This window comes from Humulus lupulus, chromosome 7 (genome assembly GCF_963169125.1).
Source record: "Humulus lupulus chromosome 7, drHumLupu1.1, whole genome shotgun sequence".
Taxonomy (NCBI): Eukaryota; Viridiplantae; Streptophyta; class Magnoliopsida; order Rosales; family Cannabaceae; genus Humulus; species Humulus lupulus.
Genome location: NC_084799.1, coordinates 79,443,522 through 79,449,992, shown reverse-complemented (window position 1 = coordinate 79,449,992; position 6,471 = coordinate 79,443,522). Strand labels below are relative to the sequence as shown.

The following is a 6,471-nucleotide window of genomic DNA, read 5'->3' as shown; positions in this document are numbered from 1 at the left end:
AAGAAAGAGGGAAAACATCTCGCATACGAGCCACACTTTATCAACTACAATGCCCTGGCCTGAATGCGAAAAGATATCTTCATAACAATCGAAAACCAGGCGCGATACAGAAAGCTAATTTCAATAAAGAAGGATCCGAGTAGACGTTACCAGACCAAGTAATGTCGCTACCATAAGGACCATGGTCATGAGACTAACAAATGCTATCAACTTGAGGACAAGATATAATTCCTATTCAGAAAGGGACACATGGCTCGTTACGTCATTCGTCGCCAAGAACAAAACTAGAACAATGGTCAAAATGATGGGAGGCAAAGACATCAGTTGCCACCGAATCATCCGTGATCGCTAGCCTATGTAGGTGATGTGCCAGAGGTAATATCTATGTTTTTCATGATTTATGGAGGATCGCACTTCATCAGGTATAGTAGCAAGTGTCGAGAGAGGTATGCGCAAGATTTACGCCATCAAACAGATGAAGTGATGACGAGTGAAGAGAGACCAAGAAAGGTCTCGCACATAGAAGACAAAGACATTACTTTTACTAATGAAGACTCAAGACACATTCACTACCCGCACAACGACCCCATGGTCATCGCAGATTAGATCACCAACCTAAAGGTTCTAAGAGTGTTGGTTGACAATAGCAGTTCTGTTACCAGTCTGTACAAGTCATGCTTGAACAAAATGGATCTGTGTGTTCGAGACATTGCGCCATGCTCAATGAAAATCTGTGGGTTCAATGGCGAGGGCTTGACCCTTATTGGATCCATCAAGCTCTCAATGACTTTAGGTGATCCCCTTCGTAGGGCGACTTTCATGGCAAAGTTCATTGTAACGTCTCAAATTACCTAATAAGGCTTAGGGCCTTGATTAGGGGGCTATGATGGAAAATTATAGAAATTATGTGATTATGTTATATATATATGTGTATCATTATATGATTATGTTAGTTATATTATAATATGACATGGTATGCATGTGTTAGGTGTATTAAATATGCATGTGGGCCCATTTATGATTAAAAAGGCAATATTTGTAATTTGGCCTATTATGGGTGTGTTTGAAAAATATGTGATATATGTGTGAGACCACATAATTATGTGGATATATTTGGGTTACTTAGCATGAGGTGATTCTAGGGAGCAAACTAGTGGGAAAGTCACAACAGGGCCAATACTTGACTGAGGTAAGTCAATGGGCATATTGAGTACTTAGTACATTATCGGGATCGGGTAATGGGGAAATTATTTGGTAATTATTTGAGGATATTAGAAATAACAGGAATTGTGAGATGTTAATGATGATTAACGAGATAAGTGGAAAATGACAAATTTACCCTTGAGGGGTTGTGAGAGAGGAATTTGGCCCTAGGGGCATTTAGTTCATTTTGTGCCAATATAGACTTAACAATTTCTTCAACTGAAGGAAATCTCAAAACAGAGTACGTTAAACACTCCAGCTCCTTCTCTCTCCCTCTATACGATTTCTCTATTATCCCTTGGTTATTTTTGGAATTTTGAGGAGGAAAGACTCAAAACTTGAAGGATTAAAGCTAGAACTTGGGCATAGGCAGCTTGAGGTTTGCAGCTTGAAAGATTAACATTGTGTTTGGTAGAGGGGATTTAGTGAGGGAGGGAGATCTAAGTAGGAAGAGAAGAGAATAGAGACTACTAATCCATTTGTTTGGTAGCATATGTGAGAGGACGAGAATAGACTTGGAGGGCTGGGAAATCCCTCTTGGTCCACCATATGTCATCCTTCCTTCATTGAATGAGAGGACGGAGAATAGACTTGGAGGGATGATTCATCTTGGCCCACCATATCTCATCCTTCCTTCATTGAAGGGATTGGAGGAGAGAGACAAAAAAAAAAATAAATAAAGCAGGAAAGTGGATAAAATACCCTCCCAAATGCTATTCTCTCTCATCTATGTATATATATACTATTACTTTTACCCGTACAAAAAAACTAGAAAGCATAAAAACATCTAAGAAAATGGAGATAATAAAGAAGTAAAAAAAGTGTGAAATCCAACTTTACTCTTTCTTCCTCTATCATCATTATAGTCGAAGCTCTTCAATATTTCTCAAAGGTATGTGAATTTTGTCTCATTTTTTTCCTTTTGAGTTGTATTAACAGTATATCTTTGGTGGATAATGCTTTTTACTCCATTTTTTATCAAAATTTTCATCAATATTATTTTAAAATTTTATATTTTCCATGTGTTGTTGTATATGTTTGGGCTAATTATATTCTATAATATAAATTACGATTTGAAGTATATCTTTGTATTATTACTTGTACAATCGATTAATTTATATAAATTATAATGATTATGTTGGAAAGACTTACACATATCTAAATATTATTTGCATTGATTTAAATATACATAAAAAGAAAGGTTTGTTTTCACATGAGTGTATACTACTGTACAAAGAAATTCTAAGAATATTATAGATAATTATCCCCTGTTTTTATTGTATTTAAATGATATTTGTATATCGAGGGCTATTTTTTTCTTTTGCTAAATTAGAATTTCTTATGAGCATGTCATTTTATTATCCTTTGATTTAAAAAAAATAAAAATCATTTTAATACATTAATATGGTCTATCAATCCTTTACATATTGATATTTATAATTGAAATACAGATAAATAGATGGACGAAGACGAAAACTTGGAATTAGTATGGTATGAAATAAATCAAGATGAGAATTTAGACTTAGCTTCAGACAAGATGCAAATTGATGATGAGGAGAATCCAATTGTGATTTGGAATAACAAACGGGAAGAGGAAAATAAAGAGAATAAAGAGACACATGATCAAAGTTTTCGTAGGTTTTTGAGTAATTGGGAAAGACAAAGGCAGATGGCAGTGGTGCAACTTGTTTGTTTATTGGTACAGTTTATTTATATTGTGGAGTTATATCATTGGTCAAATTATATTGACAAAAGCCAAACGAATAATGGTTGTGACAATCATATAATTCCTGATGAGCTTATGCAAAATATTAGTACCAATGAGAAATGCCGTGATATTATGCGAATGAGCCCATTAGCACTTGCTAGGTTGTGTGAATTATTGTGAGATACTGGTCGTCTCAAAGATAACAAATATGCTATAGTTGAAGAACAAGTTGCAAAGTTCATGTATATATTGGCACATAATGCTAAAAATCGAATTGTCTCTTTCTTCTTCCGTTGATCTGGTGAGACAATAAGTATGTATTTTCGTGACGTGTTGAGGGCAATCATTTCCTTAGAAAATCAATTCTTAATGCAACCTAATGGAGTTGAAGTACCACATGAGATCATCAATAGTCATAGATTCTATCATTACTTCAAGGTAAAATTAAAAAAAAAATTTAACATTTGCTTCATAACTTGTTTTTTAATGTCAAGAATTATGGAATTATATACTTTATTTCAATTATAGGATTGTGTTGTAGTAATTGATGGAACACATATTCGTGTAAAAGTTCTTAAACATGAGGCACCAAGATATAGTGTAAAAGTTCTTAAACATGGGGCACCAAGATATAGTGGAAGGAAAGACTATACAACTAAAAATGTCATGGCAGTATGTGGATTTGATATGAGGTTCACTTATGTATTGCTTCACTACTACAAAAAAAGGCAATTGTGTCAGTCAAACGCGTTAGTCAATGTAGTTGAATGACGTTGTTGACTAAGAATTAACATTTGTGGCAGTTGGGCACTGCCACAAATGAGGGTCTAATTGCGTCATAACATACAATGGCGTTGTTTAATGGGACTGTTTGCGTCAGTGCCCCACTGACGGTAACGGAGCGTTTGCGTCAGTGGGGCACTGACGCAAACGGCAAAGTAAAACGCGTGTTTGGGGGAACATGAGAGCCATTCCATCCTAAGGGGTGCGATCGGATCCCAGGCCCGGTTGGGGGAACATGAGAGCCATTGCAGGTGACAAGAAACGCATTGGGGAATGGGTCATTTTTAATAATTATTAATACCAGCCAAGATCATACACACACACATATATATATATTAAATCACATACAATTAGATTAGAGCTTACCTCTTGTAGCCTATCAAGTGTCCACGAATATTTTTATACAAAATCAACGATCTTCCTATGCAAGTTCTGAAGACTCACACCTTGATCTTCCAGACCAATCCTCAAACACACAAGGACGTGTGTGGGCACGTAGGATTTAAAATGTTGATTTATGACTCTCTAGATGTACTCAACACATGAGATCTAGAGAGGTTTGATAGAGAGAAGAGAAATTAAATAGTATTTTAAGTTTAGGAAAAACTATCGCTTCTGTTTCTGAGAGAGAGTATGTGTCTAACAATCATTTTTGTTAGGTGTATAAGGATAATTAATTAATTAATTTAATTAATCTTTATTTTTATTAAAATAAAACTGATCAGTTATAACTGTTGACCCTTGATTTGGTCAACGATACGGAGTCAAGTAAAATGATAGAAATGAGATGAAATCAAGACAAAAAGATAAACGACACAAAAAATTTATAGTGGTTCGGCCCCAGAAAATGATAATAACCTACGTCCACTTAGTAGTCTTATTGATGTAGAATCCCAAGAATTGTGATCAATGAACTATGGTTCACGAGTTTCACAAGCCTCAGGATGAATACAAATATGGTGGATAAAAACACTATATTTCTCTCTTAGAATTCCGAAGTTCAAAAAGTCCATAAAAAGTCCCTTCTCTTGAGCCCTTTGATTCTTATTTATAGGCTTAAGGAGTTCTACATGAGCTGATGGGCCTTAATTACATTTAATACAGGCATATCTAAATAATAACGGAAATCACAATTATTACATAAATACGAAGTTACATATATGCAGAAAACATCGGAAATACTGCGATCAGACTGGTCGCTCATGAAATATACTGTCTGCTGAGTGAGTTCTCTTCTGGTCGATGATCGAATAGGTCATACTCACTTAAACGGTCACGTGTATCCTACGTGTATGTTAATTCTGCCACGTCATACAACACCCAGCAACCAGCCCTCCGACCAGTCAACCAAACATGGGTCGCGTAAATACACTGCTTGTAGAAAAAAGAAAATAACCAATCCCCCTTCTAACCAACCAATAGCTGATGCCGAAGGTCTTTTAAATAATCGACATCCTATAAACACTTCTCCACCAGAAATCCAACCCCATGCTCAGCCTCGCGATGACCTTCGATCGAAAGTGGATTGGTACGTGGCGCCTCCTAGCGCCATATCGACTAGGATGGTAACTAATTATCTCAAGAAGTACAGCCTTCCTGGGGTAACCCTAGTCAAACCTTCACCCAACCAGAGGGCAAACGTGCGTGGGGGCGCCTTCATCGCTTGGTCGAGGTACCACATCGAGGCAGGGGCGATCTTGCCCTTGCACGAATTTTTTCAAGGGGTGGCCAATTATTTTGAGGTCTCCCCCTTTCAAATTACTCCCAACGAATATAGAGTACAAACTGCACTCTAAATCCTTTGTAACCATAAGAAGTGGCCTGTACCCACACCACAAGAAATCAACTATCTGTTTGATCTCAAATCCAACCCCAACTAGAACAACACGGGGTTTTTCCATTTTTGTCACCAAGAGTCTACTTGCATATTCCTGAGTGACGTCACCTATAAATCCAATGAAGGAAAGTATTTCCATGAGTACTTTCTTACAACAGACCTGGTCGCTGACAACTTGGCCTTCACCCGAGGAGGTAAATCTCTTAATTACTGGTCGTTTAATTTCTTCTAGCTTTTCTATACCATCCTTAGAACTTCGATATTGTCTAGGTCCACGGTATCGACTAGACCCCACTCCAGAGATGGAGATAAGGGCCGCAGCCCTGGTCAACATGACGAACATCAAGAAGAGCGTCAAAGAGCTGGTTCTAAAAGCAACTTAAGGTTGGTCGGTCTCCTGGCACCTCACCAAGAAGTGAGGGAGTCTACTGCAGGGAGTGCTACCGGAGGAGAGATCCCCGAGCAGCACCAGGATGTGTCACAACCCCCGAGACAGCGGGCAACATGAGTGACCATTATGGAACCCTCCACATCCCACGGGCTGCTGCTGCCCTTCCCAACATGGGAAGGGCAAGCAAAAACTTCCAGAATACCTCAAGCCTGTACACGAGTCTTCTGATGAGAACAGTACTGACTTCTCACTTTGAGAAAACTTGCCCATTCCCTGTCATTTATTTTACGAGGATGGCAACTTTAAATTTGCGATCAATAGTTTAAATTCAGACTTCTTCGAGGCAGAAAGTGAGTGTAGCAGTAGTACCATAAATAATGTATCGACCAGTAATAATAGCTCAAGTATACTACTTAGAATTTTTCTTGCTCTTATTCCCTTGCTTTTTTAAGTAACTTAATTTATATTGTCTGATCGTTTGTTTCCATCCGACAGTCATGCCTTTCGGAGAAGCATTTGACTTGTACAACAACATCAATGTTGAAGCTC

The 6,471-nt window shown here is 37.6% G+C and overlaps 1 long non-coding RNA gene across 1 annotated transcript; it reads left to right on the top strand.

Moving 5' to 3' along the window:
- The first annotated feature begins 1,541 nt into the window (after positions 1-1,541).
- On the top strand, positions 1,542-3,031 carry LOC133789745 (uncharacterized). The gene is made up of 2 exons (XR_009873679.1): positions 1,542-2,095; positions 2,655-3,031. It is a non-coding gene; the product is annotated as an uncharacterized LOC133789745 (long non-coding RNA).
- The last annotated feature ends 3,440 nt before the right edge of the window (positions 3,032-6,471 follow it).